Below are 27418 nucleotides of genomic sequence, written 5' to 3'. Positions count from 1 at the left end.
TGCCAGGTCTTCACACCTGAGATCTATAGGTACAGACCTACTCTCCCGCAGCCTTTCAATAAAACCAAGTTTATGCCACAGATTATGTCAGGCAGCAGCAGCATGGCTTGCCCACTGCTGCTTCTCTATGGCAGGTGCAGCACTAGAATTTTTGGGTCTCCTACATTACTCAATCTACTAATTTCACTCTGGTAAGGCAGCCCTCTGCCCTCACCTTCTTCTTCAGCCTTTTTCCCCCTCTTTTAATCAGGGATATTTTGAATAACGTAAGTCGTAAAATCAAAGATGATAGGAAGAGGATGTCAAGAAAGCATTATTTCTGACTCCCTGTGACACCCCTGAAGCATAAAAACCTGTTCCTAAACTCACCTTCAGAATTTCATTCCTTACCTTCAACTTCTTTGCAGCCTCCATCTGAAATCAAATGACAAATAAACAGGTAGGACTGTTCTGTGTAGAAAATACATTTAGAAATTATGTACAACATGTGTAAATTGAATCTGGTTTTATTCTTCCAAACCTGTTTAGATGCAGTGATAACGAACTGGAGAAAATGGTAATTGAACGTATGTGCACCTATGGTCATAACAAGCACTTTGTTCTTTGTTTTATCTTTCTTTTTCTGCCTTCTGTATAAAATCTTCAAGGCAGTGAGTCTCCCACTGTGTGCCTGGAACAATTAAACACACATCTGGATCAACACATCATCTTGTGGCCTTATCGTAATGCAGAAAAGAGTACAACAACTCTTCACCTGTACAACAGTGATATAAATAATTTACCAAACACACCAGGAGCTTGTGTGTGACTTGCAGAACCTATTCTGAAAAGCGCCGCCAAGAGCTAAGACCATTTTCAATCTAAAACTGCTCGCAATCTTAAAGACACTGGCAGTAGAAAGTCAGGGGAAGGGGGAGGGAGGGGAGAGGAGGTGAGAGAAAAGGAAGAGTTTCTTCCTGCTCGGTGACTTGGACACAGGTTTCCTTACTGTCTACAACTTAAACACATAGAAATAAAAGTGTAACAACAATGAGGAAAAATGTCATGCTGTTTTTTTTTTAAACCTGAGAACAAAAAGAGCATTCCCTTAAGTACTGTTTTGGTAGGCATTGAGCAGGTGCCAAATCACCCCCTCCTGCTCCTCCCTGGATGTTATTTGGTGCTGCCCACTGTCAAATGACAAAGGACTAGTGTTTATATAGTTTTATACCTGCAAGTATTGGTGTGAATAAAGTATTTTCTTTTAGACTTCTGTAACTATGATAGTTACACAATGCAGCAATACACACTTCCAAACACTGATTAAAAACAAACCCTTAAAGTACATATTCCATTTGCTTTGGAGAATCAATTATAAAACCAGATGTTAAAGCCAGATGTCAAAGAATTATTTTCATAAGCCACAGCTTATAGCCATATAGCCTCCATTTATCATCACAGATGGGAACACTTAATTTGACAGCAAGCATTTTGGTTAATAGCCAGTTTCAACATTAGCGCTTGTTTTCAAAATTTTATGTAAAGAGATGCGATAAAACTGTCTATAATGAAGATTCTGTTATTTCAGTTCTGTAGTTCAGCATTTCCAAGTCATGCCTATCTGTGCATAAACTGCAAATATTTTAAACACATATGAACGTCTGTAGTACATCTCACACAGTCATACCTCTTTCTACATGCAAGCCTATATAAAATATATCTACAGAGAGATTTTGCTGCCTAGAAGCAATGCTTCTCTTTCAAGAAATTCATCTTAAAATAACTGAAAATAAAAGGTCTTCGCTCCTGTGTTTCTTGAGCACTACAAATGTTTGTCGATTGACAAAAAACTATTGTATCCTGTTACTTTTGTTACAAGGCCTAAACTGAAATTGAGACCTAGACCTCTCAGTTCAGACTATATTTAGCAGCACTATCTTACTGTATGTTTCTTCCATTTCTAGGTGAACATCTATATCAGGTCTTTGCTGCTGTTAAGCTGGTACAGGTCCACTGATTTCAACACTGTATTCAAGCCTCTTATACATTTGACAAAAAAAAATAAAAAAATAGTCGATCAGTTCTGGAGCCAGAAACAGTGAGGAAGGGATTGATGCTGGCATACCTTACAAATCTCCTAACAGATATCAATCTGCCCAGATTTATCCCTGAAGATGAATAGTCCAACTGCAAGACTTTCATGGAGAAAAACTGGGTAATCATATCAAATTAAGTAATAAATCTGTGAAAAGAGCAAATTAATTTTCATTTTGACTAAAGCCAGGATTTGATTTTCTAGATAGTGAGAAGAGATAAGTATACTATTTAAACCAGGAGATTTCAGGTTTGAATTATTTAATCCAGAATGCAAAACACATTTTTTTGGCTGTGGATCATACATTTTCAAATCCAAAAGTTAATTTTAGAATAAAGTCCTGCAGAAATAAAATCAAACTGTTAATGTAGCCCTATCACAGACACGTATCATATTGTGCTCTCTATATTTGTGAGAAATTAGGGAATGAGCATTTTGGTCATTCCTATTCACAACTCAAAGAACGTAACAAACTAATACATAAAAAGACAGAAGAGGAACGTACAAATAAGGTGTCAAATAACTCCTACAAATGGGAAATGGAAATGAATCATAACACACCTGTAATTCTTCAACGGGAGGGAGGCATGGCCAGATCACAGACTGTAACTACGAATAAGAAAACCAGAGCTTCTTAACTGCAGATTAACATAGGAATCATGGCCAATAGCCTTCTTTCCATGCTGACCCAGAAAAAAATGTACATGCCTGCTGAACTTCGGTGTTAAAAAGGGCTTCAGAGCATTTCTAAAAGAAAAGAAGTTCATCTGAAATTTTTCTTATTAACCTTACCTACAGATAAAAATTCACAGTTTCATCATGAAAGAAATTCTGAGTGGAACAAAATAACCTTTTTGGAAAAAAAAAAAAAAAGAGAAAAGGAGGGAATATCAGCACCTTGACTGGTTTCCTCCTAGTTCCCTTAGGAAGCCAGAAAAAGGAATCCCTAACCTTCTTTCAAGTTCATAGCTCTAAATCAGCATCACCACTGACACAACTCTTGGGATGTCAGCCTAGGACAGTTTTGCCATACAGGCTGCCTTGATGTTGGTAGCATTAGGTCATAAAAAGTCTCAGTAGAAAGTCTGAAGGCCACAAACATTCTAACCGGGGCAATCAATATCTGCATAAACTCTTCCATAAAGTTCAGCAGCAGAAACTCCAAAGCCCTGGAGGTAACCATGCCCAAAGAGCTTTCCAGATTCTGAGTTAATGAAGATAGGATCATTTCTGCTGGAAAAGAAATGCTTTCATTGTTTTTATGACAGCTTCAGACATCTTTTCCATGATTTTTTTTCCCATCTTGGAGACTGGAAATTCCACCTCTAAGAACTGGTGGAGTGTCAGTCTTATGAGTGCTGGGCAGCATGCAAGCAAAACAAAATCAAATACACTATTTGAACAAGATAGTAGATCAGAACGTAACTTGACTTTCTTTCCAGTTGTGGAAGAAAACCAATACTAAAACATCAGAGTTAATCATACACTCAAAATTCTGAATTTTCAAAACCCTGTAGTAGTTAAGTCAACACAAGACTTTTAGGAGATTGTCCTGGGTTCAGCAGTAGCAGTCATTTTTCTCCTTCTTAGTAGCTGGTGCAGTGCTGTGATTTTGACTTTCAGCCTGGGTACAACACTGATAACACCGATGTTTTCAGTTGTTGCTCAGTAATGTTTAATCCTACCAAGGACTTTGTGAGGCTCATGCTCTGCCAGGGAGGAGGGGAAGCCAGGAGGAAGCAGAGACAGGACACCTGACCCAGACTAGCCAAAGGGGTATTCCATACCACAGCACGTCATGCACAGTATATAAACTGGGGTAGTTATCCAGAAAGCCTAGATCATTGCTCAGATCGGGGTGGGTATTGGTTGGTGGGTGGAAAGCGGTTGTATTCTCTTCCCTTGTTATTTCCCTTATCATTATTATTACTGGTGGTAGCAGCAGTGATTTGTGTTATACCTTAGTTACTGGACTGTTCTTATCTCAACCCATGGGAGTTACATTCTTTCGATTCTCCTGGCTGGGCTTAAACCACAACAGCGATGTCTCAGTTCCCTTCTTTATTTTGAATGCTTGCATCCAAATACAAGACTGAATTCGGTATTGAATTTTTGATAAGTAGAAAATAAGGTCCTGACACAGGAAAATGCCTGTATACAGTAAATGTAACTTTTGGCTTCAGTTTTTATGATCTGGCAAAAGACTTTCAGTGCTTTTCTATCTGCTAATGATATAGGAGAAGAATATCACCATTTAATTAACATGTTAACAAATGCATATCGAATGTAGAGGCAATGAGAAAGTAATAGTCTACCCTTTCATATATATTGCGCATGTTAAACAGCTCTAACATTCAGATCATTAGCCACACAACGTTGTTTTTTCAGTCACCAACATCCATGTTTTTACTTCAGCAGCCATAACACTCCTAATGTCTAAATGAGTTTGCTTTCCTAGAGTGTCTGGGAAATGGTTTTCCTAATCTTAAATGAGTCTACAACCTCATTACCAAACTAAATTCCAGCATCTTTTCTACTGTCTAGCCAGAATATCAAGTTTCAGGCACCTTTCACTACTCCTTATTTATGTAATTCTTTATTAAACCTCTATTTTACAGCCATTTTTTACAAGTTGGGCATATTAAGTTACAAGGTTCTGGATAGTTGGAAAAGTTTCAGCAACAGTTCCAGAGTTACCAAAGATTTGAGATGGAAGTGTAAAATAATTTACAGTGATATACACAATGCTAGCAGTGGAACAATTTGATGTTGATGCAATTCACATGGCTGCTGCTGTGTGTTTTCCATTTTACACAGGAAGGTATGTTACATTCCTTCCCATCTCATGTTAGTTTAGGAATTTATTTCTAAATAGCTGTTTAAAGAGTAATATCAAATTACCACAGCAAGATGACGGACACAGCAGCTAAATAATTTGTATTTATGAAGTACTGCAGATGTTTGAAACACTGCAGACATCAATTCACTAAACCTTTACCATCCTTTCCAATACAGGCAGGCAGAAGGGAATACAACACTAGTACAGTCATGTTGTGGCATGCAAACTGATAAGAAAAAAAAAACAAATTCTCACTTACAGAAATGGAATTCAGAAAATTATTAACATTCAATATTAACATACATTGTCATGTAAAGTTGTTAGCAAGTGACTGAAAGTATACACAGATCTAAATTTCTTTCAGGTTGGAAATTGGTTCTTGGAATGCAGCAAGTACGTAACTAATTGATTTATACACTCTAATTTGTTTATTTCAGTTAGAAAATACACAGTTCCTACACTGCTGAAAGACCTAGCAGTGAAATTAACTGTGAAGTGCCTGCTGTTTCTTTCTTATTTTATTATTGTTCCTTTTACTACCATTTTCATAAAATATGAAAAAGTCCCTGTTGTTATTTAAACAGAGGAATTTGGTTTTTTTCTCTGACTCCAGTGCAAAGAAAAATAAAGTAAGATTCCACCTATCATCAGAGTCATACATGGCTGTATTTTTTTTAAATTACGTTTATGACAGACTGTATATGTGAGAATTCAGGTCAACTAACATTCTGCTCATCCGCTCCTCTTTCTGCCGCACAGACCCCCTTTATTTTCTCCTGCTACTTCCCAAGGTTTCTGGACACTTAGAGCAGCATCACTAAGGAGCTGAAGTAAATATCCCAAAATGAAACATGCTCTGTTGCAAAAATCAGCGCTCATCTGAAAGCCACTTCCTGGATAATTAAGAATATATAACCTCCAATTTTAAATAATCTGATTGCAAAGCAAACATACTGAGCAGGCTATTAGCCTCAGATTCTGGATGAAATACTTACTCAAACCTCTTTAGTTTAATAGTTTACTCATCAGTATTTAAAAAAAAAAACCTTAGTAGAGGTATCTGTATAGTGCATACATAATGCACAACAACCAGCTCTCTACATTGTCAAAACCCAAGCTCACTGACAATTATTTCCTAATATTTTAAATTGAATAATAAAAAAAAAAAACAACAAAACAACCCAACTTCAGGATTCTGGATTCTTCACACTAGGATGGCTAATTTTGCATTAGTATCATTCTATTTAGTTACATTTTACTTCTTTTTTTACCACGAAGATGCTTTTTTAAAAACATACAAACAAACAAAAAAAGCCAGCAATTTGCCTGCGTCATAGCTTTCTTCCGCCATGAAGTAAAAACATATCTGCTATAGACAATGTTTTCTCTACCAACAGGAAAACATCATCATTCCGTGTAAAGCCAAGTGAAAGCAGCAAAGCGATATGAAGAATGACCAACTCTCAGTGAGTGAAGTTTTGATACAACATATTATCAGTACCAAAGTCATCACTTCTGTAGAGTTAATCCCATTCTGTGCCAACGTAACTGAAAACAGATACTGGCTTGTCTGAGTTTCTGTGACTTTACAACTCTATTGGTTCAATTGGCATTGTTTTACAAGATTTTTTTTAGAAATAAATGATTTATGGATTAACCTGTTACTAAAACTCTACTACTTTTATTTGCTGTTCACTATGCCACTGTTAACAAATTATCTGAAATATTACAATTTTAAAGGCTTTTCATAACTTTTATTTTCCTTTTCAAAATTCCACGGATTTAGGGAAATAGATTTCAGATTTATTTTTTTTTCCTTCATTCCTACCTTTTTAGATTTGGGTGGACCAAATCTGTAGTCTTGCATGCAATCCCAACTACACTTCACAGCCCTGCTTTCTTTCATTTTGCTAGTACTTGAAAAAACATGCCTACATTTTGAAGCTTGTAAAACAAAAGGTGATGGTATGCCAGCGTCACTCACCACATAACCCTGCTCCACTGGCCTCACTATCTGTTTAAAGACTACAGAGTAAACAAACATCTTTAAAATCAGATTCCAACTGCAAAGATCAGTCTTCCTTGGTGCAGTCTGCCAGAGCAGTTTTTGCCCTGCATGTCTACATGTATGAACATACATAAACCTAAAAATGAAAAGCACTAGAAGGAATACTGGGAAGCCCAAAGAGAATCATATAAATCTTCCAGGTTCAAAAATCCTACAAAACAAGAATTTACCCTGTTCAGTTTCTGCATAATTGTTTCATACTAATTTTAATGTTTATAGTCTAATCATTAATCTGAATCTCTCGAGAAATAGTAAGGCCCCACAGGTTAGAAGACACTGACCCTGAGATGGGATATACCAGCAGGTTCCCATAGCCCTTTGTGATCTATTGTGATTGAACACAAAATCTAAGGTGGGTTGCACCTATGCCAAAGAGCAGAAGAGACAACCAAAGCATCTCGTCTAACCTCCTTATAGGACAGATCCTGAATTTCACCCAGATACAAGAAAAAATTAGCATCTTGTTACTAATAATGGGAAAGCTCGTGTGCTGCGTGCAGTGGCAGATGCTGCCAGCAAAAGAAGGAAGCTAACTAGCTAAATAGGGAATGAAAAGATACATCTTTCAGGAAGAATACAATCCTGAATAATTAGCTAAAGATGGTTCAGAAGCTTTGTTTGTGACTGTAGGCAAGAATCCATTTTTCTTTTAAAGGAGACTGACCCAAGCAATATGCCTGATTTATCGTGGTAAAACTCTTCATTTTATTTAATGAAGAAATTAATTAACTGGATTCACAGAATTGGCTAAAGACTGTACTAGGACTGGTTAGTATAAGCTAACATGCTATTGTTTAACGACTTAAATAAAATGTATTAGAACTATGCTTAACCTTTTAGATCCACAGGTTTTTGTTTTTCACAAGCTACAGAAAGAGCAAGTACAATTCTGTCTTAACAAAATGTATATAAAACTCCAAAGCAGTCCATAACCAAAGCAAATGCCCAGACCCAGCCCTAAAAAGATCAACATGCCCCCAACTCTAAGGAATAGAAGGTACAGCTTCCCACCCTGAACCCTGATGGTCCCAGGACATTCACAATTCAGATGTCCCAAAGGAGCAGAATGAGGCACTTTAAGCTTCCAGTAACCAGTCTTCCCCCAGTCTCCAACACCACCTTTTACAAATTGCAGCCTCATGTTACAATGGTTCTGAGCAGACATGTTGTTAATGACACGCTTCTCCAATATTTCATAACAGCCATAGAAAACTGGACTAAGTTTTTCCTTCAGCACAGGGCATTCATCACATACCTGTGACCTGTTTCCTGACTTCCTACACAGTCTGGTTATGCCTCCCTGTACGTTAAGGGACCCACACACTTTCTGTTGTGGTTGCATTTCAAATGCTGGCATGAAGAGCATGCTGGGAGCTGCTGGCTGAGAAGAGCTGGAAGCAAACACAGAGAGAGCTGGAATTAGCAAACTGGGCTCATGCATGAGTTTTCCACACACTGCCGTAACAGTCTGAGGCCAGCCCAGACAGTATAGGAACTCCCAAATGACAGATGATCCATTTCTATTACCCTCACATTTCCATTGTAAATATAATTCATATTGGACCTGCTGGAGAAAAAAATAAAAACAAAGCACCACACAAACCAAACATGATGTAGCACATTTCAGAACACCTTTTTTTTACAGCACTGCTGTTATTCTAGAAGGAATTATAAAAAGTAGCCAGGGTGACATGTGCATTAATACATACATAGCACCTATGGATTTACTCATTAATTAAAGCAAGAACTTTTATGTCATTTGTACAGAGTGAGGTAAAGGACTTTTCTCCTGCCTGTATAAGCTTTGGTACACCAGTTTCCTCCCTAAAGAGCACATAATAGCTACATTCAAGTAAATCAGGTCAACATGTCCTCTTTTATTTTATGTTAAGGTAAACTAGCTTTCCTGTCCCACTGCAGTCTAATTTTTCTTTATAGCTATTTAAAACCTATTAGAGGTTAACGTTAACATTCAGACTGCTTCCTGCACTGTCTGATTTTGCTAGATGATAAACTTAATAGCATTTAGTGACAGACAGCAACTGAGAAGTTGGGGGAAGAGAGAATTTCATCTCCACCAGCAGCCTACAACATTTATAGCAGTTTAATAACAACATCAATAAAAATGCAGATCTACTGTTAAATGCCTGTGGTGGCAATTACTCTAGTTTGTTTACTTTGGCTAAAGCCACCAGAGAGCAGGATCTATTCTGCTTACCAAGCACCACTTCTTCTCTTCCAGTCACTCATATCCCATGTCTGGACAGGAAGAAGAATAACTTGGGGTGGGATCAGGAAAATATAGAGAGCAGATACCATTTTGCACCTGGCACAGACCGCATTTCTTTAGCACACAGACATTCATTTCACTGTTGTGGCAGGATGCATTAGCATTAGTATTCAGTGATCTGCACACAAAATACAACCTTGGAAAAGACATTACCTCACAAGAAAAAAATCTCACACTGTATTCATTTTTCAAGACTGAATTAGGCCTGTTACAGTTAAACATGACTATCAGTAGTTCTGAAACCCAAATCCAATGCATACATCACTCTATACCACCTCAGAGGTTCAATCAGTGGATGTTTAAAATCTGTCTGCTGGTAGCAGGTAGCAAAAGTCACTAGAGAGACTTACAATGACTTGTCAAAAGATTTCCGATTCCCAAAGTTGGTACTCAGGAATAGTTTTGTTCTCAGGAGTACTGTGGCTTCTCAAGACAGCAACTCCACAGCTGTGCTCTGCATTGCTTTGGAAATATCTTCATTACACAGAGACAATCTTTGTGTTACGTGAAAGACCATGTAAGTTATTTTCACAACACTCAATTTCTAAATACACTCACACTTAACTGACACCTGACTTATGTTGCAGGAAAAAAAATAAACAAACAAAAAAAATGACACAGAAAAGGAAACCCTTCTGTTCTTCTGTTAACAATGACAACTGAAAAAATACAGCCATCTTCAGCATTTGAGTTTTCCCTTTGTAAGATGTGCTTGACATGCTCCTTGAATCATGTAAACGGAACACTCAGCTATTTGGACACAGCCTAGAAGGACCAGGCTGGGGCTATGCAATGGATCAGCTGTTAGTAGGTGCAAAGGAACTTTAAACAATATTTCAGTGAACACCATCCCAAAGAAAAATCCCATTTAGACCGGCTTCATCTATATCCAGGATTCCCATAGTTTCATGCTTTGGGCCTTACTAATAGCAACAACTAAGCCTTGTTTTGCAAAAACTTGTCACAATTATGATTGTGTTTCATTACCATGCAAGCCCAACTATGGCAGAATTGTTTCACCACATATGCCTACTACACATGTAAACCCAGTGTTCATGCTCCTGTCTGATGCTATACTATATATGAACACATGACATTATTTTGATTTCAATAGCACTTGTACAGGACAGCTGCTATATTTAAGAAGGTGTCCTTAAGTCATGTGAAGATAGCAAGTTTACAACCTTTCATATAATTTGCTCCCTATTAAAAATATTTTTATATCAATGGCTAGAACATTTTGCATTCATGAAGTTTTGTTAAAATGAAACCTGCATTCTATGTTAGAAATTCACAGCTGGTTAGCCCTGTTTCTCTTGGAAGACTAGAAGCAGTTTGAGAATTATTTGATGGTGACAAGCAGTAAGTGATCAAAACCTGACTATGTGAAAGAAGGGAGATTTTTATTTAATGTTTCTAACTTAGAGAGAGCTTTGGGAATATATTATATGATCAATGGTGCCAAGATGATTCTAAGCTGGCTGCGGGCCTTCCTGTCCTCAGTCTTTTTGGTACAGCCTAAAATGCATGGAGTAAAGTGAAGAAGCTTCAAAACTAGCAAAAATCATTGACTAGGATTTGCCTTGGCTGACGTTTTCCATACAGATAGGCAAAACCAGAGAAGTTTTAAAATGTCTACATGCTTCCTTGGCCAGATTTAGCTACTCGCTTTTGCATGTGGGGAGGTGTCACAGAAGATGTTGCTATCTTCTTGCCGAAGCAGCCATGGCAGACAGGTATCAATCTGTACTCACTAATGGGGCAGCACAAAGCATCCCAGTCCTTTCATATTTGATCATCTTCCTCCTAATTCAGACAGCTAAAATTATAGATTTTCCTACACCTTCTTGTGATAGATACCAACAGAACGTCAGAGAATACCAACAGCATATAGGACATGAAAATCTATGTAATCAGCAAAGACGGTACAAGATACACACCCCTCCTGCTTCCCACCCTGAATGCACATATCAGTTCCAAAATACTCTGGCATCCCAGAGGACTGCAGACACTAAAGAGTGCAGCTAGGTCTTCTGCCCCTCTGATAACCCCTTGGAAGAAGATATGGCTTAGCATAAACTAGAGAAGAGCTTGGAAATTAGTCTAAATCAGGATCTAGGTAAGTCCCCAGCCAGCCCAAATATATGAAGAGGCACAAATGTGCTGTAAAAGTACCTTTCCACTCCATCTCCCTTGAACTCAGCAAGAACTAAACCAAACCTCACAGCTAGAGGAAAATATGGCTGGTTGGAAAAGGAAGACTTAAAGTCACATTGCAAGCCAACCCTCCAATGCTGATGCAGCTGAGTGCAATACCTAAAGCTCGCACACAGGTGGCACATAGAGGAACTATATAAATGACCACCAGAGCAGAAGCACGCTACCCGCCAACTAATGTGAGATGACTGAATGTTGGCTGAACACATAGTCACAGATGGTTTTACTGACTGCAAAGGGCAGCCAGCATCAGTCAAGATAGTCTGGCAGGGGAAACCTGGATTGAGGACAAGCTAAAAAGGGGGCAAACATTCTACTTCTCAAAATAAGTTGCTGTTTTCAAAGTTTCAGACTTTTTGGATCTAATTAAATTTGAAGAAGAAAATGAGGAGTAAGCAAAATTCTTGGACAAAGGGCTATGATTTTTTCAGTTCTGCTGGGACTGCAAGCAATGCATGAAAAGCAGTGTCAGGTGCTAAAGCAAAACAGTGTGTACTTTAACAGCAACAAGAAAAGCATAACAAGAGAGAGGATACATCTATTTCAGGAATGTAATTGTTATATAGAAAACACACCAACCCCGGTGTTTTTCTAATCTTGTTCTTTCATACTCAGCGCTTGGCACCACATAAATTCCTCCAAACAGGGAAATCTAAGATTTCATTTGATAGTATAAATATTTGTTCCACACAAATTTTTTGAGTTCTTAATGTTTAGATAAATATAACTTACTCAACACTGTTCCTGTGAAGAATTAGGGAGCTGTGCCCTTAACTGCCCTTGTGCAGACTGTCTGCAACACAGCTCACAGGAGAGCAGAGTAGCTTCTGGAAGCCACTAGTTAACTACCACCTCCAAACATCAGCTGCAGCCTTTCAGGATCTCACCATGGAGAGACCAGCCTACTGTTACTGATCTTTAACTGAAGAGACTAATTTTACTACAGCCTTATCACAGTTTCTGGCAAGAACTAATACATAACCATTAAAGAATTTTTCAAATTTCCCTTCAAAACTTGTCTGGAATAAAATTCTGTTTATCCATACATTCATTACACCACCCGCTGCCACGCTCAAGAGCCATGCATGGACTTCAGTGACTTTTTACGGAATAAAATAACAACAGAATATGCCACACTTGATTCTTCTGTGAATGGTTCAGATTACTCCAATCTAAGTCATACCAAGAACAGACTGACAAATTCACCTCCCAAGAGGAGAATTGGAACCTGGAGTCCCCATTTTAACAACTGGGATTGAATGACACCCTGAAGCAATAGCATTTCATTTGGAAAAATGTTATGTGAGAGCTAGGACAGAGAGATGTATTTCATAAACCGTAACATTTGATGCAGCATCACACCCAGCACATGGTAGCACTGAGACCTGAAATTATTTTTGACCCTTAGCCGTAAACTACTATGATAGATCTGCCTTGTCAGAAACCTCTGACTCTAGTCTCACCGCAATGAGCTCCAAGTTTCCTTAGAAACACAGCTTTAAAAGGCCTGCTGAGATAGGCTGGTGTTGGCCACAACTTAAAGTTGCTCCTTTGCCAAGTCTGTAAAGAGATCACCGTTATGTACATCTGTATAGCTCATTTTTGCCATGGTTTTCCATGTATTGACTGTCCATTGATAATAAAAGGATTCACTGTCTTCTGGTACAAATGCTACTAGGCTTCCTCTATGTCCTGGGTTTGGCTGCAGCAGTCATTTTTCTCCTTCTTAGTAGCTGGTGCAGTGCTGTGTTTTTGACTTTCAGCCTGGGTACAACACTGATAACATCGATGTTTTCAGTTGTTGCTCAGTAATGTTTAATCCTACCAAGGACTTTGTGAGGCTCATGCTGTGCCAGGGAGGAGGGGAAGATAGGAGGAAGCAGAGACAGGACACCTGACCCAGACTAGCCAAAGGAGCATTCCATACCACAGCACATCATGCACAGTATATAAACTCTGGGGAAGTTACCTGGAAGGGCTAAATCACTGCTTAGGTCAGGCTTGGTATCAGTCGGCAGGTGGTGAGTGGTTCTATTCTCTTCCCTTATTATTTTCCTTATCATTATTATTATTGGTGGTAGCAGCAGTGATTTGTGTTATACCTTAGTTACTGGGCTGTTCTTATCTCAACATGTGAGAGCCACAGTCTTTCAATTCTCCTCCCCATCCCTCCGGGAGCAGGGGGAAGAAGGAGGCAGGGGGAGAGTGAGCGAGCAGCTGAGTGGTTCTGAGTTACTGGCTGGGCTTAAACCATGACAGTTCTTTGTGGTGCCCCACGTGGAGCTGGAAGGGTTGAGATAACGACAGATCTGACCAGAGTGTGTCTAATCCTATCTGTGATAAGCATTCATTGTTTCGGATTAATAGTCACTTGTCACAGTGCTGATTTATTGGCTGTCAAAGTTGTTGCTCTTGATCTCAGAGTTTCAGCATGTTGTCGCTTACTTACAGCCGGTATTTGCTGTTTTAGTGTTTATCGGCTGGGGGGCTTGGGCTAAGGTTCTTGTTTCTCTGTACTTTATGGTAATGACTTGTAATACAATAGAATCAATACAATACAATCAACAATAGTTGATTATGAAACTGATCTGGCTTGCATTCCCAGTGTGGTCATCACTTCTATACTTTGGGAGGGGTATAATGGAAGTGTTTAGCAATTACACATCTTTTTTTTCCTCCTTGGGTGGTCAACCTATGAAGGAGACATTGCCTTAAACCCCCAGCTCCCCCACCAGACCATTTATAGCATCATTTGAGATTTCTGAAGGTTTTGAATGGCCTTTGAGTACCCTCGAGACCTGCCTGCTGATTGTGATGGGGATCAGCATGTTGGCACACATGCAGAGTGTGTTTTACCCATGACCACTTTGTCTGATCTCAAAAGTCAAACAGAGTAGGGCTTGGGTCTTGTCTAGGGTTAGACGACAACATAGGAGGACCAAGAGATTTTCTCTCAGGCTGGACAGTCATGAGTGGCAGGGTGTGTGAGATATTACGGGCAAGTATCTAGTGTTTTGGGACTTCACCACTGAGCAAGTGCAAAATCTGGAAAAACTAGTAAAATACTTAAATGAAGTGTGTTGTCATCCTATCATACCAGAGGGGGACAAATCATGTCAACATGCTGGGGCTTGGCCTATGCTTACAAAGCTCTGTTCAACACTATCCAGCACCTTCAAAAGGAAAAAGATGTCTCTGGATCTGATGGCAAAGCAACAGACAATGCAGCTATTCCAACTCCAGGTACAGTGGCTACATCAACTCCAGTGACAAGTACAGCAGCTACTCAAACTCCAACAGCAACAGACAACGCAGCTGCTGGTGCTTCTCCACCCCCAAGCACAGCGGCTGCACCAACCACGACAACAGATTCTGCAGCCACTCCAACCCTAGTGTCAGACATTGCAGCCACTCCAACCATAGAGACAGTCACTGCAGCTAAACCAAAGGACCAATTTGTGCCAATATCGACTGCCCCTGTACAAAAAGGGAAAAGCAAACAAGAAGCAGAAAAGCAACCTGTGCAGTGAACAAAGATGAAGAACCAATGCACTTACTACAGGGGACAGCACCTGATCAAGAGTTATTACTATGTGGATCAGAGGAAGAAGAAGAAGAAGAGGTGACTTCTCAACCCCAGACCTCAACCAAGCTATTTCACTTGTCATCCAGGGGAGCAAATCATCACCTGGTTGCTCCGATGCTGGGACAACGGGGCCGACGGTCACAAACTAGAAGGTAGAGAAGCCAAGCAGCTGGAATCACTTGCTAGGGAAGGGGGAATTGACAAAGCAATTGAGAAAGAGAAACGGAGAGAAACAGCCCTTCAGCCTTTGGAGGCAGCTCTTGGCAACTGTGTCTTTTTAAACAACTCAAAAATAGGTAATTATTAACTGTACCTTGACCATATATATAAAATAATCACAATTCCAACAAGTAGAAGAGGATTACTCACTGCAAGAAAATGGAAATGTCTTTTAAAACAGTTTTAGAAAGCAACTATTCTGTTTATCCACAAGACTAGCCATTTTATTTACCTATCAATAGCTCAGAAGTAAAACTAGTATGGTACTTGACAGTAGAATAGCTACACAATGTCAGACGGAAGCTCCTCTTTAAACTCTCTAACAGTGGCCATCAGCAAACACATGGAGTAGAGAATGAGACAGCAGCAGAGTGGTACCTCCTTGATACAACCCAGCCCCAGCAATCTGTGACTCTCACACTTCCTGGACTTCATGTAATTCTGTTTTTAATAGCTCCAAGTGAGATTTTTTTTTTTTTTCCTGGTTTCTTTATTAAAGCCACGTAAACTTCTGGCATATTCCAATCATAAGTTGCAGAGTTTAAAATCTGTGTGGATAAATACCTAATTCTGTTTCTTTTAAACCTGCTGCCTGTTCACTTCGCCTGATCTTGCGAATACCTAACTGAGGAGAACACCATCAGAGGAATTTTTGTGGAACCTACATAAGAATAGGAGAAGATATAACTGCAAATTTGTGATGTTATGGGGACTCCTGCAAATAAAGTTCAACTTTCTCAGGTTATTTAACTGGTTCCGAACTCTGCCTTGGCTGAGAATAGTTTAAGAATTGTATTTTCTAATGACATTTCATGGCCCACATGAAAAAAAAAGAAAGGGCAAAAAGAAAAAAAAAAAAAAACACCTAAAAAAACAATCAAAACAAAAACAAACTTCTGTACAAGTGCCCTGCAGTTGCAAAAAGGTTTCATCAGATTTCACCTGCTATATAGTCCCTTATTACTTAGACTTCACTCTCTGCTGGATTCTGGATAAGTATTTAAAGACCAGAAGAGACAAAAATGCTCCCTCCTCCTTCAATAGTTTTTTCTTAACCTTGTCTCCCCTCAAAAATGACAAGAGATCTAGCAATATTCTGCTATAAATATCTCAAGTCTTTCTAGTTCTTCTCCCACAGCAGCTTTCAAACATGATCTTGCAGTACAGGTATCTTAGTGCTGTTTTGCATATCCATCTAAAAATGGAGAGGAAACGTGAAATGTATCTATCTTTGGTGAAAATAATTTGGACTTGCATGTGGTTCAAAAGGCACAGGTGAAAACTAACACCAGTGTATTACAGTATTTAATAGTCAAGTGGTTCTTTAATAATTCCTTTAAAAACTGTTACTGACTACTAATTCTTGGCATAGAACTGAGTAAAAGTTGTAACGATTTACTTGCAAAACTGCTTTAATGTCTGAAAAAACTAAATACCATAAAGAAATTAACTACTGGAAAAAAAAAAAGGCTCCAAAACACCAAATAACTTCAGCATAAAGAACCTCAACAAAAATACAATTCAATCCTCATTCTCGTAAGAGCACAAGAGAGATGTCTTCATCTCTCCCATTACCTTGACTGTTTCTAAAGAACACAAGTGTAAAACGAGATTATTATTGGATCACTTCAACACAATACCACTGCTCAGCGGGAGCCTCAGTGATCACTTTCCAAAAGTGTTCTATAACTTGTCTCACATATTTGCACAAATTCTGATGCGATGTCCATAACAAATGACACATAAGCAGCACTCGCTTTGCAGCAAGCTCAGTCTACATGCAAATGTCTGGTTCTCTGGAAGCAGTGCTGTCTAAACAATCCCTACAAAATAAAGGCAATACAGCAGCAACTTTGGTTATTGCTGCGTTTCCTCTCAAGTAGTTGCCTCAAGACACAAATAATAGACGACTACAAAGATCTGACTTGAACAAAAAGCAGTACACAACAGCATATATAAATGGTGACCACCACTACTAAAGAAATTAACTTGCTCCTTTTCCAATTCTAAAAGTTCAACAACTCTTCCCACACCAGTTTTGGTTTCTCCAGTCCCAGTTGCTTCAGCAGTTTTATCTTTCAGAAGTTGCAAACCCGTGTAGAAGGGATCCACCACCAAACCAGAAAAAGAAACTGTAGCGATGGCTGCATCAGCAACTACAGTAATGGTTTCTCTTCCCAGCCTTGAATTTCCAGTGGAAAAGATGCTTAAGTGGCTCCAAGCAAAGAGCACTCATCTTAATTACAGCACTCAGCTTTTGGGTTATATTAAGGATTATATTAAGCAGCAAAACATCATCTCAGTTGTAATGTTGCTCTTTTGTCAAGAGATACTACAGAAAACATTTAGAGTACACTTCAAAGTGCTTCTCAGATGAAAAATTACCCCCCTTTGGAGCACACTTTAGATACTATGATAATGAATTTCATACTGTATCATTTACTGGTCAAAACGAGAATTCATTATCAACATTCCTGCACAATTACCTTAGCTTACAAAATTCAAGATGGTTTACGCTGTCATACACTAACACTGACAACAGCCAGATAATAAAAACCATCTTCAACTCCCAAGTGACTTTTTTTTTCATTTGAACCATAAATAGTCACTATTAAATGGAAAGAAAACAACTGAAGATATTATAAAGTCAGAGAAACCGGCAGGTTAATGGAGGCGATAGCTATTGTTTTGACTACAAAATCTACTAAACTACATGTGTTCAAACATAGAAACAGACATAAAATAAATAAATACATGAGCTTAGTGTTGGTTTTCTTTTTCCAAAGAGAGTTTCACTTCACAAAACTGTCAGATGTGTGATTTCTCATTCATTTCTTAGGGCTAGCTCGAGGTTTTCTATTAATTAGTTTCTTTACTTTCTGTAAGTTGTCTATAATTTCCTCATCGAAAGAAGAGTTAGTTCCCCGAAATAATGATTTCAAACAGGTTTGTGACCACTTGGTGCACACCACAGAAAGTACAAGACCTGAGTGTGCTGCCTGGGACTTCCATTTCTGCACAGCTCAGGCCCAGTTTAAAAACAAACCCAAGCACTGAAGCCTGTCACAGTTTAATCTGAGTCAAAGCACAAGGACATACAGATTGCATAGACATATCTAAAGATGCATTACACTCGCATAAGGTACACAGCTATTAAAAAAAATTAATTATTATGTAGAATATTTGCAACACATTAATTTGATCTTAAGTTGATCAATTAAAATGCGAGTTGCATCAAAATTTCAAAGCACAGATTGTATGCTATAAACTTTAACAATGAAAGTATTTCTGAAAAACCTCTGAAATACTGACGATTTGATTTTAAAATAGTTTCCCAAAAATATTACATCCAGACTGAACTACTTAGCTAACCACAACAAGCTAAAGACATAAAGCAATGGAGAATTTTAATATCACCTACGGGCCCCAGAAACAGAAACGCAGGACAGCATCTGGAACAATGGCAATCTTGAAACTATCTGAACCCCTTATCACAAGTGAAGGCAGATGAAAACCATGAATCTAAAACCAGTTCAAATTGTGAATTTCTTCAAGATTGTGACATTCAGAGCTGTATTCCAGCTACACACACTTTTTAAATTCAGTAATCTACAATAAAAAGATTATTTTACACCGAGAAAATCTACTTTTCATGACCAAAACACAAGGGTTTCATTGCTTAAATCACAGACTAGAATCACTGTATTCTTTGGCTCTGACTGACTGCCTGCCCTCCACCTCGCCTAATGTTTGTCCCCAGTCGACTTCCACAAGCTTTCCTCCCACCATCACCACCATTTACACATACAGACAACCCAGCTGTCCCCTAGCAAATATATATGCATATATATTTAAACACCATGAGAGAGGCCAGCCCACATAGGCTGCTTCAACAGTACTGGCGCACTTGTTTCCTATTTTCTCACTTCCATGTGAAGTTTAATATGATGATGGTTTCTATTTTTAGAGAGCAATTTTCTGAACTATTATTCAAATCTGAATCATCTGTAAATAAAGATGCCTTTAGCTTGGCATCAGCTATTTTCTCTACAGCACTAGACTTTGTTCTTGCCCTAATGACTTCTCAGTCATAATTTTCCCCAGATTCTGATAACACTAAATTTAGATCACAACAGATATTTTTTATTATAATCTCTGGCATCTTTGCACCACATTCTTTGCCTTATATTAGCTACACTGAGTACCATTCCTTTATTCCCATAGCTGCTTTTCCAAGAGGGATCTAAAATCTATGTGAGCTAATACACAGAAAAAAAAAAATTGGCTCATATATTTATATATTCATATTGTTGAATAGATTTTACCTCCTTTCATTCACTTTTTTTTTCGTTATTCATTTTTATACATTTAGAAACTTAAACACAACACCGCTCTATTTCAGACTGGAAAATCAGGAAAAAACAAAACCAAAAGCAAACCAAAATTATTTACAAGACTTTAAGCCAAAAGTCTAGAAATCTTAAGAATTTCCATAATGCAGGATCTTTAAAAATAACTGCAAGCAGGTATCAAGAAAACTCAGAATTCACCTGATAGTACTCTCCTCACAGTGACTGCAGTGAGAACCTAAAAGTAATTTGTCAGAGGTAGGTAGTCCTAGGAGTTGAGCAAACAGCCCAAGCCTTTCTACCCCAAGGAGATGAGAAATTGATTTAAAAGCTCCATCTTTTAAACACAGGAGATAAAAGGGAACATTCATGTGCTGGCCAGGGTAGGAAATTAAAGCTGGTTAGATGGCTTCAACAAAGTAAACCTGAAACATTTAAACTAGCAAAATAAAATTAACACTTAGATTTTCCTCCAGCTTTTCTGCTACAAGTTTTTTTTTTTTGCTAGGCATCCCAACACACACATGGTGGACACAAGGTCCACCTCACAGGTGCCGACCCAAGGTTATGTGTCCTCTCCTGTTTCTTACCTTGGCTGGGTTTCTTTTACATAGAATGGGTACTACCCACAAAAAGCTCCAATCCTGTCCCAAACTACATGAATGCAGAACCAGTGTCCATGCACACACTACAGAAAGCACCTGCCTCACACATTAGGCAAAGCTGAAATTGTGTCAGCAGCATCTGGCCCTGTTTGCTTTTTAATGATTTATATGTGCAATATTTTTGAAATGCTATTGCTAGATTTTCCACATGCTCTTTTATTAGCAACATCAAAGCTGATTTCCTATATGTTTCCTATAAATGCTTTGTACAGTTCATGTTCTTGCCTTTTTCCTTTGTTTGTCTTGTGTTGTTCTCCTGACAGTGAGGCAAAGCAAAAATTACTTGAAGGAAGCAATATAAACTATTGTGGTTTTGTTTTTTTATTGGGTTTTAAGTCTGAGTATCTTGAAAATAATATACAAATAAGAAAACTCCAGAAAACAAAATACACTATATGAAAACGCACATGGAGAAAACCTTCAAGAGTTTTGTCCCATGATTTCCCCTGTATTAAGTTGTTAACCAGTTATCAAAAGCTTGACCAAAACGTTATTTCTAACTTCTACAATTAAGTCAGATGCAAAAAGCACTCAAGTAAAGGTTCTTTTAAGATAATTCAAAAGACTCTGAAGTAGACTATAAGTAATACCCTGCTTTGACATGTTTTAGCCTCGTGCCATTTTGTACCTTCAGGCTTTTCAGCCATAACAGTTCTTTGATAATCACAGTTGTCCTTTTCCTCTTTTAGGAATGACTGATTTTTAGTTTACCCCCTTAGCTTCTTTTTACTATGCCCCCAGCCATTCCACTTACCTTATCTCCTTATTGTCAATAAACCCACCAATATTACCATTTAGTTTAGTGTGATCCATAATACAGGTTTATTTTATGATCTATTGACCAATTTACTTGGAAACAGATGAAATAGTATCTTCAGATTATTCAGGGATCAATAATGCTATCTGCTACAAGATGAGCTCTTTAAAAACTATCAGCTGCAAGTCAGTTAACTTTGCTAAACTCCCTAGCCACTCATAAATATTAACATTTAAACACACTATTTCCATCAAAACTCTGAGAAAACTGGTTTTAGTAATAGTCTTACTCTTTTTCAGTTCTAAAAAAAGAGCTAAACTCACTGTGCGGGCAGCCCCTGCACTGAGCACAGAAATAACAGCACCTTCGGATAGTGATTAATTTTAATTCTGTACATACCTATGATGCATTTGAAAGGTCATATTCAGGTAAGGTGTATCCTCCTCTTTGTTGTGTTTTTGTAGGTGGCAGTCAATCATGTCATGTCTGGCACTGTGGAGTTATTCTTTGGAATCCAGCCTACAGCAGTAAAGGAAATCAATCATGTATCCCAGTCCAATAACCCATCCTTGCCTGCAAAACATTTTCTTTTCTCTTCAAATATGCCATAACCAGCATAACGACTGCATGTTCACCCCATTTCTAAGTATATGTTTCATTTCACTAATTCTCAGCCCATGGAAACACAAGTGCTTCAGAATACAACTCAATGCTTGATACAATAAGTCTTTCTCTGTCTTGTCTTTTGCCAATATTTTCATCAGTGTATTTTTGATCAGACCTAACTCAGCACTTTAATGATTTTTTTTTTTCCTGAACTAGTGTATTTCCACTGCGAGTAAGCTTTTTTCCTCTTTGAGGTTCTAAGATTCCCACCACTCAGTAAAATTGATGGTATCCACACTTCTTAAGACTGATACTGATCTTAAGGATTTTCATTTATTTTCCAGATGTATGTTACCAAATTGCTACCAAATCAGGTTTTGTTTTTTATATCCAAGTAAATAATTTCTCTAAAGGGAGCCACTTCAACAAGAACCATTGGCAGGTTCTTCCCAATTTCCATTTTTCCTGCCATCTATGCTGTGTTAGTCAAAGTAATAAAACAATGACTCCCTTTATAGCAGCAGACCTGAGGTACAAAGGCAGAAGTTTAGAAATATTCTTTTAAAAGTTTTCATTTCTTGACAAGCAGTACATTTCACACACTGGTCTGACTTACAAGAGATTTCAAGAGTCTCAAAGTTGCAGGAGGAGGTTATAGTTTCATAGATGTCCAAAGAACATCCTCAAGATTTGCACATAAAATCTAAGATTCAGACTTCAAAAACTTATATAACATGGAACCAACATCAAATTCTGTTCAGATGAGAGGGTGAAGAACAAAGTCTTCAGACTTGCCAACTTCTCCTGGGTCTTACGTGGGGGCGATCATCACTGATGACCTGCAAGACACAAGCCTAATTCAACCACATCAACCCTTCATTTTATTTTTGTCAATGGGGCTAAAACCTGCTGGTAGAACCAATGAAGTAATTGCCCCTCCAAGGATTGTTTAAGGCTCTCTTTGACTACAGGAAGGTGAAGGATTACAACTCATCCTCTGCAACTGTGCACACAAAAGAACCTGCTCTACAGCATTAAGGTTTGAGAGCTTTCTTCTGACTCCCCTAATAGCTCAAACCAAAATGCATAATCTTGTTATCAAGCAAGCATTTTTCTCGAATCTAGGATCTTAACCATGAACACAGCTAGAAAGGCTGCTGCCTTGGTCATCAATCAGCCTGAGAGTATGGCGCAGTCCTCTGATACTTTCTGGCAAGGGTCAGTTTAAAACTGCAGGCACAGTTTAAAAACTCTACTTGAAAACTTTTAGTTGTACTTTTACTACCTTAAAACTGGCACAACCTTTTATTAACCCAGTGTGACATTTACAAGACTGTCCTAGCTGATTAGTTAACAGTGTGGAAGTACATTACAGAAGTATACACCCAAGTTATTTCTTATTTTAGATCTTAGGCTAGAATTCTAGTTTTATTATGAAGAGCTATCCCCCTTAAGAAAAAAAAAATCAGCACCCAAACCCAAAAACAACCCCCTCCCCCCCCAAAAAAAAGCCAACAAAAAAAACCAAAACCAAACACTAAAAAACATTAAATCAATCTATATCAGTGTTTAAGCTGTTCCAACACTTAACACTGAATAGTTGAACTGGAAGACAAATGTAACAGTAGGAAAGCTGACTCCTTCACATAACAAAACACAATCTACAGAATAACATGACTTAGAAGTGATCCGTTGTGTAGGAAGAGGAGATATATTTTTAATGAAGACTGCCCTCAAGTTTCTACATACAAAGTTTTTTTTAAATAATGTGACAAGGAAACTGTTCCCCTGTTTGAACGACTTTCAGTGACTTGAAACAGTTTTCTAGTCACCCAACCAATCTTGTGCTACAGAAAATCAGGAATCCCTACTTTAATCAGAGTATGCAGCGCATGGGTCCTGAGAGCATAAGCAGAGAGGCTCAAATCCACCACAAGCAAGCCCTCAACCTCTCAGGTTATAAAGTTCCTTAATAATAGGCCTACGGGCTTTTAAAGAGTTTCCTCTCCAGCTGCGCTTTCACTTTTACATACTTCAGTAAAAGATCAGGAACCCAAATTTGTGTCTACCAAATCCTGAAACTGGACTGTACTGTCAGATTTAACCAGGAACTGTACCCTGGAGTCAAGAAACTTTTCCAGCAACCAGTTCTGTTGAAACTGGTAGACTTCTATCAAAAGTTTAAGTTTTGACAAATTGGCAGGTTTTTATATTAAAGTGACTTTATCAGAAAAATTCTCAATTAGGACAAGCTCTAACACTGAATAATACAGCCAAGCTTTCTAAACCACAAGGATTCTTCTGCTTAATCATCTACTAATTGCTACTTACAAGGAACAATACACGTTTAAAGTCAAGAGCTTGATGGAAATATTGGAACAGTGTAGATGTTGGTGACATGCCTCAAAATTATGCGATCTTAATAATGCTCTCAACACAGGGATAAGAAAGACTAGACTAAACCACTAGAGACTAAGCCAGGACAAGAAAAAAGTTGAAAGATAAACATTTTCAATGGCATGAACATTAGAGTATTTTGTAGGTATGCCAATTCTCTGTGTCCACAACAAATAAAATCACAAACGGTAATGTAGTGTTTTCAACTGTTTTCAGATATCAAAAGAGGAGAGAAAATGGCAAGGGTAATGTAACAAAGCTGCAGCATAAATAAGTAGTTTTCATGACCTAGAGAGCTATAAAGAGGGGCAAATACTAGATAATAATTTGGTTAACTGAAAGAGCTCATTATCTTTTAATTTCATTAATTGTAAACTCCCTGATCTCTACTAAATTATAAGGATAGCATACAAAATGCCATGCTATGTGACTTGAGTTAACAGACTAGTTTACATGACTCTAGTCATGTAGAATACCTGACTAGTGGTAGATTTTTAAAGCAATCTTTAGGCACCCAACAGGGCTCAATTTTTTTTGGCACTGTGTACCTCGCATCGCTTGCCCTGTGAGGTGTCGGCTCTCAGCTATAGTAAACCCCTGTTCACAGTTCTACCTACTGTATTTCCCAAGATCAAAATCTCATCTATGCAGACCTCAATACTCTACCCCTAGTACATCACCAAGAATGTGTTGCATTTTCCTCTGAAACACCTCAGGTGCCAAACACAACCCAAATGGCAGTTTGAGGAAACTGTCTCAGAGGGGATGTTGAATGTGTGCAAGCATGTACTCTGTTTTTGTAAGGGTACCAGCCAGATCCCTGCTGATGCCTCAAGTGCAGGAAAGTATTTGGCACCAACCCCTATCCCCAAAATTTATCCCCTTGTAGGTAGCGGAAAAATGTTCCATTTTTAGTTATTCAATTATATTGGGCCCATACATAAATGGAGCATTCTGTCTGTCTTGCTGCGCAAAGATCAGTAATTCTATCCACTTGGCTGGTGTCTTCTAGGTACGGTGAGGTCCATAGACCTGAACCTTTCCTACTTACATTTTAGCCCCTATTTAAACAAATCTCAGGACAGGTGGGGGGTCTCTGCATTTCAAGCACAAGCCCTGATCATTGCTCTGTAAATAAACTCAGCCTGCTCTCCAGAGCTCCTCAGCAGTCTCCTGCACTTGCAGGGAGTTTCAACTGTGGGGGTATTTTCAAGAGTTCATTCTGTAACTTAAGACCCATCTCTCATTTTACACTTTAAAAAATTTATTCTTTGGAAATCATTCAGAGGCAAAGTACCTGACAAAAGTTTAGTTTCATAGTTTTATGCAATAGCAACCTTATTACTAGAGAGTCATTTCAACTCATCTAAATAGCACTTCTTTCTGGAAGATACAGCTTGTCTCAAGGAGAAACCCAGTGAAAACAGGCACTCAGATTCCTAATCTTATTCCTCGAACCAAACAGCATAGACAACTTACTGGGCTGTGCAAGGGCTCCTATAATGGAAACAGAAATGTAAGGGGAAGGGACAGTGAATGCCTGAATTTTGTGCAGTCAAAGCTAACAGGAAACACTGAAAGTGCTCAGACAGCATTAAGAGCCAGAGAGGTTAAAGGAAGAAATGTGCCATGGCCAGACCTCACCATTCAATTCCAGCTTTAACACTCACGCTGGTATCTTTGGCAGCATTGTCAATTATATTTCAGTTCTTGCCTAGAGGCCCAAACTATTCTGAAACCCTTCTGCAATCAGCTAACACATTTTAGAAGAACGTTTATAGATATATTTTTACTTTAAAACTCAAATCTTGTTGGACTAAACATGTTTTATTTTACTAATTTCCAGTAAAAACAAAATATATAGGCCTCAATACACTGGGGTTTTTCCTCAGTGCCAAGAATCTTCTAGCATTCAGACATCTCTGTAATGAACTTTAATAAAAGATTAAAAGGCTACTTCACAAGTGCCTGGAACAAATATAAGCAGAGGGAAGACAATTTCCTTTTTCTTTCAAACAGTGCAGCAAACCATGAGCCCTTCCAAATAATAAAAGAATGTTTACCGCCTCCCTTCTTCTTCCCATAACAATCTTGATGTTAAGTAAGAAAAACTTTAGCTCGTCACAGGCATATTTCTCTTCAGTATCTCATGCTAAAGAGGCACAGAAACACAGAAGTACTGACTTATTTGGGGCTTCTGACAGAAAGGTTGAAATACCTGCTGTATTGGACAACACAGAGAATCACGATTTAGAATATCTAGAAATATACTGTGATGTAATTAACAAAGCACCTAAGAATTAGGAAATCAAAAATTTGACCCTACTCAGCTCCCTCACAGTCACCCTTAAATGAAGAAGAAAATGTTTCCACTCACACAGAATGAGTTACTCCAGGAGACAGAACTCCGAGCAGGTTTCCATTGAAAACAATGGCTTAATAGAAGATGAAAAAACATGGAAAGTGGAAGCGTCTCCCCTTTTTCCACACATTATCTGATTTATAGTGCACAGGTAACCATCAGGAGTTCTTACCAACAGAAGAGTAGAAAGCTGCTGATTAAAGAAGAAAGCTGAAAGAGGTACTTTTCCTTCACATACCCACTGTAGAACAAAAAGGCTCTCATGCTTAAAATCTAGCTCCTCCCCATCTCCATAACACAATGCAGCTCACCTGTAGCATTCAAAGAAAAACAAATTAATTATGATGAACTAGGCCTGATAATAATTAAAAAGAAAGAAAAAAAAAGCAGCAATTAAATATCTCCTATTATCAATCTTAAATCTTCCTAAAAATTGAGAAAAATTACCAAGCAGATCATTATTTTGGCAAAATTATTTAAATTATCATCCCATGCTTTTGAAACATAACTCTAGGCATGCCAGAACTACAGATAATGATTTAAGATCAACTGAGTAGGACTTAGCACATGCCTACACTACGAAGACTAGAATAACTTACTACTTCTGCTTAAGCATCCTCCACTTTTATAGTGCAACTCTGTCCAAAGGGTAGAATATGTAGTAATAAAATGATCTGTGATTCATTACCACTCTAACATTTTCACTCCCACTGCCCCATCACTGTTGCCCTTCTGCTCACAGTATGCGATGTGCATGTTCATTTTCACTAATAGAAAAGCTATAGCAGTTGACGAACTGAGGTCAGAAAAGTGACCTTTTCAGTAAGACACATTTTCATGAGTAAATGCATGGGTCTATGTAAAAATGCAGCCTTCCTTCAAAGTGGATGTAGCTAGTCAGCTATACTGAATTTTGATCATCTTTCTCTTACTTCATCTAGTACCTTCCCTCACCATTCCCCCAAGATTAAATTGCATCCAATGAGTTT

General features: G+C 38.2%; 1 long non-coding RNA gene across 1 annotated transcript; it reads right to left on the bottom strand.

Annotated features, from left to right (window-relative positions):
• Positions 1 to 582: 582 nt before the first annotated feature.
• Positions 583 to 26664, bottom strand: LOC134161293 (uncharacterized). Its single transcript, XR_009963930.1, has 3 exons — positions 26602 to 26664; positions 21464 to 21583; positions 583 to 670 (listed from the first exon to the last, which is right to left on the bottom strand). It is a non-coding gene; the product is annotated as an uncharacterized LOC134161293 (long non-coding RNA).
• Positions 26665 to 27418: the final 754 nt, after the last annotated feature.

Source organism: Pezoporus occidentalis, unplaced genomic scaffold (genome assembly GCF_034315485.1).
Source record: "Pezoporus occidentalis ecotype Australia unplaced genomic scaffold, CSIRO_AGI_Poc_V1 ctg172, whole genome shotgun sequence".
Lineage (NCBI taxonomy): Eukaryota > Metazoa > Chordata > Aves > Psittaciformes > Psittacidae > Pezoporus > Pezoporus occidentalis.
Note: the sequence above shows the minus strand (reverse complement) of the source record. Positions and strands in the feature narration are given on the sequence as shown.